Genomic DNA, 14,961 nt, shown 5'->3' on the forward strand with positions numbered 1-14,961 from the left:
GCAAGGGTTCATACTGAGGAAGTGGAGGAAGACGTTCACAGTGGGTGGCACGGTGGAGCAGTGTTATACTGCTGCTGCCTCGCAGTGAGGAGACCTAGGTTTGAGTCTAGGGTCCTCCCTGCGTGGAGTTTGGGTGGTCTCCTCGTGCTAGTGTGGGTTTCTTTTTGGTGCTCCACTTTCTTCTCACAGTCTAAAGAAATGCAGGATTGGTGAACTGGCAATTCTAAATTGTCCCTATTGTACGGGTGAGGTGTGTGTGTGTGTGTGTGTGTGTGTGTGTGTGTGTGTGTGTGTGTGTGTGTGTTTGCCCTGCAATGGACTGGCGCCTTGTCCAGAGTTTGTTCCCTGCCTTGCCCCCTATACTATCTGGGAAAGACTCCATCAGACCCCCTGCGACCCTGTTCAGGAAAAAGTGAGTTAGAGAGTGAGATGTCTACAGTGTGACATTGTTATCACTATGAAAGCTGCTATATAAAATCACAGATTTACTAGTCACAATTCCACCTCACCAACTCCTTGTGTGACCCTTTGTGTTCAGGTTTTTATGGCTTGTATGTTTGCTGCCCAGTAATAAAACTGAAAATTAGGTAGAGCCATGCCACCTTCTGCCTGAGGTCTCTGCAGGGTCGCTCTTCAGATATGCGAGTGTTTTGAGTTCCAAATAAATGAGGTTATTGTTGAATCTAATTGCTTAAAAAATGATTTATTGATATATATTGGAATGTTTTGAAATAGAAAAAGAAGTTTAGGAAGGACATTCATCTTAACAATGTTAATTCTTCTGGCTAGAGTGAGAAGAAGGGTTGACCATCTATGCAAGTCTTGCTTAATTTTTTCCATACAGACGGCAAAATTTTGTTGCTAAAGAGCTTTATGTTTACTTGTGATATTTACCCCTAGGTATTTAAACTGATCTGCTATGGTAAAAGGTAGGGTGTCCAATCTAATATTATATGCTTGTGAATTCACTGGAAAGAGTATACTTTTATTCAGATTGATTCTGAGACCAGATATCTTTTGAAATTCTGTTAGTGCTGTTAAAACTGCAGGCACAGTGTTTTCTGGGTCTGATATATATAAAACCATATCATTTGCATATAGAGAAATCTTCTGTTCCAGTCCTTCTCTGACAATCCCCTTTATCTGATAAGAATTTCTACAGTGGACCGCAAGTGGTTTAATGGCAATTGCAAAAAGCAGTGGTGACAGTCTGGTCCTTGTCTGGTGCCATGTTCTAGCTTAAAGTAGTCTGAACAAATGTTGTTAATACAAACTGAAGCTTCTGGATCAGTATACAGTAGTTTGATCCATGTACAAATATTCGGGCCAAACCCAAATTTCTCCAATGCAGTGAAAAGGTAGTTCCATTCAATTATATCAAATGCTTTTTCTGCGTCTAATGATAGTAATATCTCTGGGGTGTTTGACGTTGCTGGTGAATATATTACATTAAACAGGCGTCGGAGATTGGAAGATAAGTGTCGGCCTTTAATAAATCCAGTTTGATCCTGTGATATTACCGAAGGCAGCACTTTCTCCATTCTTCTAGCTATAATTTTTGAGAATATCTTAACATTATTATTCAGGAGTGAAACTGGTCTGTATGATGCACATTGTGACAAGTCCTTATTTTGCTTAGGAAAGACGGAGATTAATGCTTGACGAAAAGTTTGAGGTAGAATTTGATTGTCTCTAGCTTCTGTAAATGTTGCCAATAAGAGGGGAGCGAGCAGAGTGGAGAATTTCTTATAAAATTTTACGGTGTAGCCGTCAGGGCCTGCTGATTTCCTGCTTTGAAGTGACTTTATAGCATCTAGTAATTCTGATAGGGTCAGAGGTTTATCCAGTTCCTCAGCACTTAAAGTATCTATTTGTGGTATCTGTAATGTGTCCAGAAATGCATTAGATTGTGTGTTGTCTTCTTTGAACTCAGTAGAATATAAGATTTTATAGTAATCTCTAAATGTGTGCATTATATTTTTATGGTCAATGATTTCTTCTCCATTCATGTTGGTGATTACTGGGATTGCATTGCGAACTTCTTGCTTGTGGATTTGTTCAGCTAAAAGCTTATTAGTTTTCCCTCTGTGTTCATAGTAATGATGTCTTGACTTACAAATAAGTTGTTCAGTTTCTTTAGTTGTCAAGATGTTGAGTTCTGTATGCAGAGCCTGCCTTTTCCTATGAAGAGCCTCACTTGGACGCCTGGCTTGTTCTTCATCTATTCTAGTAATTTCACTTCTTAGCTCTGACGCTTTCTTGGTTTCTAATTTTCTTCTGTGGGAAAGATATGAAATAATCTGTCCTCTTAAGAAGGCCTTTTAAGTTTCCCAGAGTGTTCCTGCAGAAACTTCAGAGGGTGTGTTTGTCTCTATGAAGAAGCTGATTTGTTTGGATATAAATTCTGTACAGTTCTCGTCTGCTAATAGAAGAGGGTTAAGACGCCATCTGCGAGGTGAGTGTGAGGGGCTTAATGATTTTAGCTCCAAGACTAGAGGGGCATGGTCGGAGATAACAATTGTGTCGTATTTGCACAATTTAATCGTAGGCAAGAAATTATTATCTATAAAAAAATAATCAATTCTTGAGTAGCTATGATGCACTGGTGTGTAGAATGAATATGTTCTTGAGTTTGGATTAAGAAACGTCCAGGGGTCTGATAAGTTGTGGTCCGTTACAAACTGTGTAATTGGCTTTGCAATGTTAGATGTCGTCCCCCCTGTGACGGGAGTCCTATCTAAGAGTGGATTTAAAACACAATTAAAGTCCCCAGCCATTATAATTTTATGAGTGTTCACATTGGGAGTGGATGCAAATAGATTTTGCATGAAATCCTTATCATCGACATTGGGTGCATAAACATTTATCAAAATCATTTTACTGTTATATAAGTTGCCCATGACCATCACATATCTCCCTTCAGGGTCCGAAACTACATCTGATGTTACAAATGGGACTGTTCTGTGTATGAGAATTCCCACCCCTCTAGTTTTCTTTATAAAGCTAGAATGGAACATTTGGCCAGTCCAGTCTTTTTGTAGTCTGAACTGATCCTTGCTTAGTAAGAGGGTCTCCTGTAAAAATACTATTTTAGCGTTTAAGCCTGTTAGGTGAGAGCATACTTTGTTTCTCTTTAATTCGTGATTCAGGCCTTTAACATTCCAGCTCACAAAGTTAACTGTCCCTTCATGGAAGCATTGATTCTGAGTTTTTGATGTCATTTTATAGTCTTAACTGGTAGTGAGGTAGTTTTAATCTTAATTTCAAATCTCCCCACGAGTTATTGCCATATAGCCCATTGTTACGTTGATATTTATAGTTATAAGAATTAGAAGAATAGATTAGATATAGCCTGCTCTCCTTCTCTCCCCCCTTTATTCCCCCAACCCCCCCCCCTTTTTGCCTCCCCGCATGAGGCTAGATCCCATTTCGCGATGTCCCAGTCCTCTGACATACCAAGTGATAGAGCACGTCCAAAACAAGCCCCAGACAAAGCGGCATTTGAAAATTAAAACAAAGTAGAGATATCTATTGCAGCTGAATTCTTAATACTATCAGCCAAAAATATAATCATTAACAGTCTTTAAGCTTAAAATATAATATTCAGCAATTTTAAGATATTAAGATAATGAACCCTGGGAATGATTTTAACAAGTAGTCTAGAATAAACTAAATAGTAAATCCTAATGCAAGTCTATTCAGGGGTCCTGGAGAGGAGGGTCCGTCGGATAGTCGAGCCTCGGATTCAGGAGGAACAGTGTGGTTTTCGTCCTGGTCGCGGAACAGTGGACCAGCTCTATACCCTTAGCAGGGTCCTGGAGGGTGCATGGGAGTTTGCCCAACCAGGCTACATGTGTTTTGTGGACTTGGAAAAGGCATTCGACCGTGTCCCTCGGGGAATCCTGTGGGGGTTACTCCGAGAGTATGGGGTACCGGCCCCCCCTGATAAGGGCTGTTCGGTCCCTGTACGATCGGTGCCAGAGCTTGGTCCGCATTGCCGGAAGTAAGTCAAAACCGTTTCCAGTGAGAGTTGGACTCCACCAGGGCTGCCCTTTGTCACCGATTCTGTTCATAACTTTTATGGACAGAATTTCTAGGCGCAGCCAGGGTGTTGAGGGGGTCCGGTTTGGTGGGCTCAGGATTGGGTCACTGCTTTTTGCAGATGATGTTGTCCTGTTTGCTTCATCAGGCCGTGATCTTCAGCTCTCTCTGGATCGGTTCGCAGCCGAGTGTGAAGTGGCTGGGATGGGAATCAGCACCTCCGAATCCAAGACCATGGTCCTCAGCCGGAAAAGGGTGGAGTGCCCTCTCAGGGTTGGGAGCGAGATCCTGCCCCAAGTGGAGGAGTTCAAGTATCTCGGGGTCTTGTTCACGAGGGAGGGAAGAATGGAGCGTGAGATCGACAGGCGGATCGGTGCGGCGTCCACAGTAATGCGGGCGCTGCATCGGTCAGTCGTGGTGAAAAAGGAGCTGAGCCGCAAGGCGAAACTCTCAATTTACCAGTCGATCTATGTTCATACCCTCACCTATGGTCATGAGCTATGGGTAGTGACCGAAAGAACGAGATCGCGAATACAAGCGGCTGAAATGAGTTTCCTCCGCAGGGTGTCTGGGATCTTCCTTAAAGATAGGGTGAGAAGCTCAGTCATCCGGGAGGAGCTCAGAGTAGAGCCGCTGCTCCTCCACATCGAGAGGAGTCAGATGAGGTGGCTCGGGCATCTGATCAGGATGCCTCCTGGACGCCTCCCTGGTGAGGTGTTCTGGGCACGTCCAACCGGGAGGAGGCCCCAGGGAAGACCCAGGACACGCTGGAGGGACTATGTCTCTCGACTGGCCTGGGAACGCCTTGGGATTCTCCCGGAAGAGCTAGAAGAAGTGGCCGGGGAGAGGGAAGTCTGGGCATCTCTGCTCAAGCTGCTGCCCCCGCGACCCGACCTCGGATAAGCGGGAGACGATGGATGGATGGATGGATGGATAAATCCTAATGCAATCCTAGAAATAGCAATAAACCAAGGGTATGATGTTAAACAGTCTACTTTAAGGTAGTAAAAAAAACAAAAAAAAAAACAAACAAAAAAAAAACAAACCCTACTTTAATTACTTCCACACTTCCACACACTCACGTCTATAGCTGTAATTAAAACATAAAAATATAGTGTCCAAGTAAAGAAAAGGATGTATAATTATAATACCAGTCTCTTTAAAAGTGGATCAGACAGCAGATGATAAGTCCTTCCCATGCCATGACAGAATACGGCTCGTTATTGACTTTCAAAAGAGTGTCAGGAGCAGCTTCTTTAATTCCTTTTCAGCTTCCTCCTTGCTTGAAAATACATAATATTTGTCTTGAACTTCTCAGTTTGGCGGGATACAAGAGGCTGTATTTGAAATCGGCTTTCTGTAGCAGCTTTTTAATGTTGAAGTAGGCTGCGCGTTTTGCAGCTGTTAAAGGTGAGAAGTCGGGGAAAATATGAATGAGATTATTTTCAAATATAATCTCTTGCTTGTGTCTGAGAAGTGCCATCACATCAAGCTTACATCGTAATCGCTCGAAGCGAACAATAAAAGACCTGGGTTTAAAGGTGTTTGATCTGAGTATGCGATAAGCTGCTGCTATCTTGGTATCTAAATTAAAGTCATCTCCAATTATTTTAGAGAGTAATTCTACTGCAAATTCACTGGGTTTGAACTTTCTCGTTTCTCAGGTATACCTTCAATTCTTATATTATTCCTTCTGCACCCCTCTTCCAGGGCCGCAAGTCTGTCTCTGTTTTTTTTGCATTCGGAATTCGCAGCTGTAGCTTTTTCATCGGCGTTAGATGCCAATTGTTTCGCTGTTTCAATTCGAGCCGTGAATGCCAGCTTAACGTCCTCTAGCTGATCTGTAACGTCATTCAACTGATCGGCAAGTTTTTTCAGTTTGGGATTAATAAAGTATCTATCTATCTATCTATCTATCTATCTATCTATCTATCTATCTATCTATCTATCTATCTATCTATCTATCTATCTATCTATCTATCTATCTATCTATCTATCTATCTATCCAACAGATGGCTCATCACAAATATTAACCATGTTTCTATCTATCTATCTATCTATCTATCTATCTATCTATCTATCTATCTATCTATCTATCTATCTATCTATCTATCTATCTATCTATCTATCTATCTATCTATCTATCTATCTATCTATCTATCTATCTATCTATTTTCTTCAATGTGTTCCTCTAATTTCTCCACTATGCCTTTAAAGGTCACGTCAAAACGTTTAAATAGACGCATTTCCCGGTTTTTGTTATCCTTCTTAAGCTCATTTATGGCCGTAGCCATGACAGAGGCCAGTGTAGCGATCATCTCTTTCAGTTCGGACAGTTCGCTTCGGCTTTCGTGCTCTGCGAGTGGAATTGCAGCTCCTGTTACAGCAGATACTGCGGGCTCGCGATGAGTAGATGAGAGCACGTACTGCAGGGCCTTTTCTAGTCTTGAATGATCCTCAGAAATCGGCGATCCATCGTGACCTGTACCACTTGCACCCTTGCTCCCATTTTCACTCTCGACTGGAGACGACGCAGTGGAGCGGGGTCCTAGGAAGTCTGCGCATTCGTCTGCCTGTTCCAGGTCAGTCTCCGAGAGGCCATACCTCGTACTCGGGCCAGATGTCTGTCCAGACTTTGATGCAGCTTTAAGTTTCTTTTCCGGTTCTTTCTGACTTCTCTTCTTGTTACTCATGTTTATATATTGTAGTGGAAGTTCTTTGGGTCTGGTAAATACAGGATACCTCTAAATAATATGAAATACGTGGGAAAATAAAGCCGCTGCTAATGGAGCTCCATCTCCGATAACGGACGAGACCAACCGATTGTATTTTATTATTGATTATTAAAGCAATGATGGGTAAAACCATAGAACTGGATGACAGGACCTTGTGAAGAGACTTGGTTAGAAACAAGAGAGGAGAAACACGGGCCTGTGATGAGCGACTTGAGAGGGGCTGAGAGGGGTCATCTTGAGGAAAGGAGTTATTAGGGTCTGTCTGAACAATGCAGTAAAAGGGCCAGTGAAAAATTCAGAATTCATAAGTCCACCCTTTTTGTTCTCAATAAGAACAATTAGAAGTAAACTTTACGTTAAGGAAAAGATTCAGGGAACTCAACACCAGCATAAGGCTGACGATGATAAGGCAACATAACTGAAATGAGAAGGACGAGCAGAAGTGTTGACCCTGACATGGGTGACAGGTGACATAAAAGCCACCAAAGTACATTTAAAAATACAATAACATAATAAGATGAGGATAATAAGAGTTATTAAGATATCAAATACTGATCAGAGCAAAGCTGGGCAGAAAGAGAGAAGATCAGTAAAGCAGTCAGCACCCATTACTGATGTCCAGTCTGGGGCTAAACCAGGATCAGCTACTGGGGGTCTTTTACAGGCCAAGTGGGATACCATCAGGAATGAGAAGGATTTAGTGTGACGGAGCAACATGTCTGTCTGTCACCTGGCAGGGTCCTCACTGGACTGTCAAGAGCGTATCGAGGGTCAGACGATTCAGCAAAGTGACAGTCCTGGAGACAAGAGCCTCAGCTGTGAGTTCATGAGGGGCCGAAGGGGGGAGAATGGCGACAAGTTATCTATGTGACGTGTGTATCTCCAAGGCCTTTCTTAATTTACAAAAGTTTGAATATTCAGGAATCAGCAGGATCAATGTCTGCAGGGTTTGTTTTTTTATTTGTTATCCAGATATGCCACCTTATAATTCGAAGGCACCAGCGTGTTGTTCGGCCAGTCTGAGTCTGACACACACACACGCCAACGAGACGAGTCAAGATGTCTGCCATGCGCCTCCTGCTGCTGTGCATCACCTTCATTTGCCTCTCATGTGAGATTCCTGCTTACTATTCACTTTGTGTCTTTACCATAGTCACCAGTTATGTGACAAAGAGAGAAAACTGATTAGGAAAAATTGGCTTTTAGAAGGTTTAAGGGGAATTAATTCAATTTCTTTCAAGTTTAGTTCTGATTTCTTCTCGTGTGAGTTTTGTTTCTGATGATCTGTTTTTTCTCTCACGTTAACAAGTTAAATATGTTAAATTTAGGTAGAGTTGTGCATATAACTTTACACACCCCTGGCAGAATATGTAAAATGTTAGCCATTTTATTAAAATACGAGCGGTCAGACAAAGCCCCCTTATTTTATTAGGAGGAGAGGTAAAGCTTTATATCAATGGGGAGAACACGCAAAGTGCATGCAGGGAGGACACGTAATGGAAACTCTGATATCTTAATGGCGGGCAGCAGCACTACCACTACGTCACCTGGGGGTTTTTTTTTTAACTTTATTAATCCCGAAGGAAATTACTTATTTTTTTTGCATACTTCTTGGGGTCAGAGTGCAGGGTCAGTCCATTGTACAGCGCCCCTGGAGCAATTACAGGTTAAGGGTCTTGCTCAAGGGCCCACCAGAGTAAGATCTCTTTGGCAGTGATGGGGATTCAAACCAGCAACCCTCTGGATACCAGCACAGATCTTTAGCCTCAGACCCACCACTCCACCCCAATTAAATAAATTATGAAGAGGTAATAAAGGCGCTATATAATACAGAGAGTATATAGATAGACATGAAAGGCTTTACAGGACAGATAGCTTTTATAGGCACTATCTTGTTGGAAAATGGATAGATAGATAGATAGATAGATAGATAGATAGATAGATAGATAGATAGATAGATAGATAGATAGATAGATAGATAGATAGATAGATAGATAGATAGATAGATAGATAGATAGATAGATAGATATTAGTGTCCATTTTCACACACACATACATTGGTCCACTTTAGAGATGTCCACTATCAATATAAAGTCATCTTTGACATGTGGGAGGAAAGCCTGACAACAAACCCACGCAGACTCCACACAGATGATGACCCGGCGTGGGATTCAAGCTCTGGATGTGGCGTCTGTGAGGCAGCAGTGATGCCCACTGCCCCGCCATGCCACTGATGTTGTTGCCTTTCCTTTTCATTTTGATGGCTACCTTGCCCACCTGTTCAGCTGTTTCTGTGTTTCCTTAACGTGATCTCCAGGAGGGAATGTCAGCCCCTCAGGGTCACACAAGGGTTGCTAGAGAGGAGCCCACTGAGGAGTTTGTGCCTTCATAGCCCATCAGAGCAGCACATGCTGTATGTGACGATGGCATTGATGGATGTATTTTGTTTTATGTGATGTCTGATGTGATGATAGATTCTTACTATTAAGTCCCCCTAAATGTTTATTTCTGGCAGTGGATGAAGATTTACATTTTTTAGATGTTTCAGGGAGTTTTCAATGACAGATTTCACCCTGTTTTCCTCCACAGACTTGACAAGTGGAGTCAGACCTCCCTCCACAGGTAAGGGTCTCCTCAGGTTTTCTCCTTCAGCACCCAGCTGCTTACATCTACCTGACCTTCTACTTTCCATTTCTGTAGCCCTTCTGTCAATTGATCAACATTATTAACTGCACATTTCTCAGAATCACCATGTGTGGCAGTGATGGCCGTACCTACTGGAACCTTTGCACATTCTGTAATGCAAAACAGTGAGTAACAAGGGCTTTGAAACCCACCTGAATGTTCAGATATTGACGTTTAGACAGTTAATTTGAACCTATGAGAGGAATCAATGGAGGGGACTGAAGAAGTATGCACCAGCATGAAGAACTTTATGTCTGTGAGAGACGCCTTTTACAGGGCAATTTTGGGAGGGTGAGGTCAGAGGGGGCTTGTTGTTATCAGATCACATGACTTCAAACTGGAAGGGAGTGTCAAAGTGGCCACTGCTCTTAGCGATCTTGTCACCTGAGCATGTCATATTAAGGTCATGTCACATTACAAGACTTTTCAAGCCTTTTTCAGTCGTAGACTTCATTTACATAATGTCATCAAGTAGGGGGCCATCGCATTGTGGTCCTGTGATCATTTGTCATGTTGTCTCACATCTCCAGCTTTCTCAGTCCAATCAATTTGTAACTCGTGGCCTCCAAAAGGTTACATTGCCTTAAATTGTAGGGGCGGAGCCTGTGTGCAGTAACACTGAAAGCCAATGACTGCTGAGCAGGAAGTACAACCCAGTGAATGCTACGACGAGCAAAAAGGAACACAAGAGATTTGGACACGGCATAGAGAAGAGAGACTCGTCTGTCTGATGTCTCATGTTTTACATACCAAGAGGAAAATCGAGAAAGGAAAGTCACGTCTTGTTTAATTTTTTCCATGCAGACAGCAAAATTTTATTGAATAAGAGCTTTAAATTTACTTGTAATATTTACACCTCAATATTTAAACTGATCTACTAAGATAAATTGAAAGGCATGCAGTCCGATATTACGTGCTAGAGAATTCACTGGAAAAAGCACACTTTTATTCAAATGGATTTTAAGTGCAGATATCTTTTGAAAATTTGCTAATGCTTTTAGGACTGCTGGCACAGAATTTTGAGGATCTGATATACATACAGTACCGTATCATCTGCATATTGTGAAATTTTCTGTTCAAGTCCTTCTCTGAGAATCCCCTTCATCTCTGATGCATTTCGAAAGTAAATAGCCAGTGGTTCAATGGCTATTGCAAAGAGCAAAGGTGATAAGGGGCATCCTTGTCGAAGACAGCGTTCTAGTTTGAAGTTATCTGAAATAATGCTGTGAATACGAACTGAGGCTTCTGGACTACCATAAAGTAGTTTGATCCATGCACATATGTTCGGGGCAAACCCAAATTTGTGCAATGTGGTGAATAGGTCGTCCCATTCAAGCATGTCATCTAATGTGACATTGGCTTAATATGACATGCTCTGGGGTTTCTAGTCTTTCAAAATGGTGTACTCAGGTGATGAGATCAGCAACACCAGTCGTCAAGGGTGACACCTCCTCTGACTAGAAGTGATGTAATGTGACAGCTCTGTGATTTCTAGTCATGTGATCTGATATCCTCAGGTGACGAGATCAGCAGCTGCACTTGTCAAGTGTGACATCCCCTCTGAATAGCAGTAATGTGATGTTGGTTTAAGACTGTCACCCGCAGTGTGGCTGAAATTATCAGCGCATGACTTTGTTCAACATCAGCGACTAACATCTTTGGACAAAAGTGCAAACTCCTTCACCTGCAGGTCTGTGTGTTAAGTTGAGCTGAGAGCCTAAAGATCGAAGCAAATCTCACTCAGTGGGCCACAACGACTTTCAGGTGAGCAGTGCAGGGGACTCAAAGTCAGGCAGGTGTTAAAGATAAAACTTCAGAGTTCAGGTAATTCTACTCAGTAATGAGGGCACCTCAGAGTGCCTGTTGATTGGCACACACGTGTCACATTGTCACTGAACTTGGTGCTCGTCACAACTCATGTCACACAAGAGCAGCTGGCCTTCCCATTGCTGAGGATGACTCTGATATTTTAGTAATTCATTATTTTTCTCCATTTTGAACCCCTGCTCTCCTTCATCCTACCCTTCAATTCCTGTTCCCCATCTAACTTTTATATTCGTCAGACCATCTTGAGGCCCCTTTCAGTTGTTTCCATATTTCCACAAAGTGTAACAGACAATGGTCAGAAGATCTGTGACTGCGAGCTCACAGGCACGTTTATGACTTTTATATAGCGCCTTTTCAGGGTGTGTAGTGAAGCAGCTTGCAGGGAGAACACAGTGGCTTCCTTTTTAATACACTCAGATCACAGGCAGGTCATGAAATTGGCATGGTGGTCCGGCATGCCAGGTGTGTTTGGGGTCATCTGAACTTTTTAAAAATTATTAGGCGCCTGTTCTTGTTCATCACAAGTGTGCAGTGTCAGCCAGCACTTATTTGACAAAATGAGATTGAAACAGTTCAGATATCCCATAATATTCTACATATTGACTCCCTGTATGCAATGTGCTCCTTTTATTAATTAAGCTGTCGTGCTGAGTGGGCAGTGGTCACCTGATCCAGGACCACCACAGAAGTTGCCGTCCCATACCTGCCTTAGGTATGCAGGTGGAGCTGAGCGCAGCTCTTAAAGTCTCCTGTGAGTGGAGTGAAGGAAGTGTCATGGAGTGGACATCTCTGCTTACTGCTTTTATTTTTTACATGTCTTTCCTTTACAGACATGTAACCAGTCCGCTCAATGTTGTCAAATATGGAGCCTGTTGAATCCACAGAAGAACTCCTGGAGGTTTGCTGATCTTCACTCTGCTTTGCCCCACTGCTGACCCCTGCATTCTTTTAAATCTGAAATAAACTTTTCCTTGTAGCATGAAATCTGATCTCAGCCTCATCTTTATTGTGTGCTTCTCTCATATTCACCCAAAGTGACCTCCAAATCATGCCTGAATACCACAGATCTTTCTAGATATCCACATTGTAAGGCCTGGCAGGTGTGACGGCTCTTTTGAGTGACATTGCTGGACGGTGCGCCTCTCACAGGAGGATTTCATAAGTCCACAGCCTTCTATTGTGAGCTTCATGTTGTCCACTAGGTACCCTAACAGGCAGGGTGGATCCGTGGAGGACAAAGGAACTCAATGGTGAAGGCTGAGTTAACTACCTTATGATTGTATATAGCATCTTACGTCATGCACAGCAGCTCTTTTCATATTTCAATACAGTGAGGGCCAGCTGTTTCAACAAATTCCTTATCTCATGAGGACTCACTATTTTGAAGACTGAATATGACTCTTTGTGACTTTATATTGTGCCTTTCTTTTGTGAAAACGAGGTCTTCTAGCATTTCTGTACTGCGAGGTCTAGCAGGCATACTGACTCACTGGTGACACAAAGTCAATGGCCAGCTTTCAATCTGCTACGTAATGATTTTATATAGCGCCTTTCATTATGAATACCAGATTTTGTCCAGTTTTTCTCTATTGAGAGCCATGACGAGTGCCGTGAGTCACAAAGCTCACAGGATGTCGCTCTTTGTGGCTGAATGTGCCACTTTATCACCTTCTTTAGTATCTTTAGTCATATAGTGCCTTGATCTCTTGAACACCAATCCCTTTAATATTTAAATGACTAGTTGGTGCAGAGACTCATCAACTTGCTTCTAGAAACTGAGAATGACAAGTCATGATTTGATGGTGTGGCCATTTTTATAGCGCCTTTCCATTATGAATGCTGCTTCTTTCCATATTTCTGTATTATGATGCCAGGCACACACAGAGAGTCACTCTTAGAGTCTGAACCTGCCACCTTATCATTATATGGTGCCTTTTTTATTCTAATGCCTTCCTACTATAAATACCTTTGATTTACATATTTCTGTGTCAAGAGTCGGCGGCCTGGTGGCGCAGTGGGTAGCGCTGCTGCCTCGCAGTTGGGAGATCTGGGGACCTGGGTTCGCTTCCCGGGTCCTCCCTGCGTGGAGTTTGCATGTTCTCCCCGTGTTTGCGTGGGTTTCCTCCGGGCACTCCGGTTTCCTCCCACAGTCCAAAGACATGCAGGTTAGGTGGATTGGCGATTCTAAATTGGCCCTAGTGTGTGATTGGTGTGTGGGTGTGTTTGTGTGTGTCCTGCGGTGGGTTGGCACCCTGCCCAGGACTGTTTCCTACCTTGTGCCCTGTGTTGGCTGGGATTGGCTCCAGCAGACCCCCGTGACCCTGTGTTTGGATTCAGCGGGTTGGAAAATGGATGGATGGATATATATATATATATATATATATATATATATATATACACATATATATATATATATATATATATATATATATATACAAATACACATATACATATTTATATATATATTGTAAAAGAAGACAAGACAGCACATAAAGGTTTGGGGTTTCCGGCCCCGTATACTGTAGAAATTACTTCATAAATTTGCAATAAACATGCACAGGCAGTCTCAATACACAGCCTCCAATCTTGGCGGATGGGGGAACATTTAAACTGAGGGACCAGAAATGGATGCCTGGACTGATGGGAAGAACCGAGGTGGATACTGGGAATGACGACGTCATCGGGGTGAGACAGAGTGAAGGCGGAAGTTTGCGTACTGTTTTCATGGGTTTTCATGGCGGCGGTGCGTCTTTCTTTCTGTGGATATAAAGAGAGAGAGGTTAGTACCCCGCCATTCCCGTCTGACATACGATCTCGCATCACCTTTTGGGTCGTTAGGCGGCTCCCTAATCGCGCGTGCGTGACATGACCCCCCCCTCAGCCCAGACCCATCGGGTCGGGTGGACCGAATTGAGAGGTCGTGAACCCAGGAGAGGGTATCCGCATTGGCTTGAAGGGGTCCCTGGTGATAAGTGACGGCAAACTTATAAGGTTGCAGGTCCAAGAACCACCTGGTGACTCGGGGGTTCGACTCTTTGTGCAGAGCCATCCACTGGAGAGCAGCATGGTCCGTCACTAGGGTGAACTCCCTACCCAGCAGGTAGTACCTCAGATGGGTTACTGCCCACTTAATGGCCAAGGCTTCCCTCTCCACCGCCGCATACCTGTTCTCCCGATCTAACAGTTTCCGGCTCAGGTATATCACGGGATGTTCGGCACCGTCGACGCTTTGGCTCAACACTGCACCCAGGCCTGTGTCCGAGGCGTCGGTCTGGAGGATAAAAGGTAAAGAAAAGTCAGGAGTGTGTAGTATCGGTGCCGAGGTCACGGCTGTCTTTAGGTCACTGAATGCTTGTTCCGCGTTCTCGTTCCATACCACATATACAGGAGCCCCTTTCCTTGTAAGATTAGTCAAGGGTGCTGCCCTTTCAGAGAAAGGGGGAAAAAACCGGCGGTAGTAACCAGCTAACCCTAAGAAGGCTTGCACCTGTTTCTTGGTTATCGGACGGGGCCATTCCAGGATGTCTTTTATTTTGGTGCATTGTGGTTTCACTTGTCCACACCCCACCAGGTAGCCCAAATATCTGGCCTCCCTCAAGCCAAAATAACATTTGTGAGGATTGATGCGGAGGCCGGCTTTCGCTAGCGTGGCGAGAACAGCGTATACCTGCAG

At 43.3% G+C, this 14,961-nt stretch overlaps 2 protein-coding genes across 4 annotated transcripts in view; one reads left to right on the forward strand and one right to left on the reverse strand.

The window, feature by feature from the left end:
• LOC114660439 (serine protease inhibitor Kazal-type 1-like) overlaps window positions 1–14,961 on the reverse strand; it is an 821,621-nt gene that overhangs the window by 266,182 nt on the left and 540,478 nt on the right. The window lies entirely within an intron of this gene.
• LOC114660438 (serine protease inhibitor Kazal-type 1-like) overlaps window positions 1–14,961 on the forward strand; it is a 565,538-nt gene that overhangs the window by 75,984 nt on the left and 474,593 nt on the right. Inside the window, exon 1 of one of the 2 annotated variants that reach the window (XM_051934263.1) lies at window positions 7,793–7,810. The exons of the other annotated variant lie outside the window; for it this stretch is intronic. The gene's annotated coding sequence lies outside the window, so the exon portion shown is untranslated. Of the gene's footprint in view, window positions 1–7,792; window positions 7,811–14,961 lie in introns of those variants that run through there. 2 annotated transcript variants of the gene reach the window in all.

The sequence above is a fragment of the Erpetoichthys calabaricus genome, chromosome 11, assembly GCF_900747795.2.
Source record: "Erpetoichthys calabaricus chromosome 11, fErpCal1.3, whole genome shotgun sequence".
NCBI lineage: Eukaryota > Metazoa > Chordata > Cladistia > Polypteriformes > Polypteridae > Erpetoichthys > Erpetoichthys calabaricus.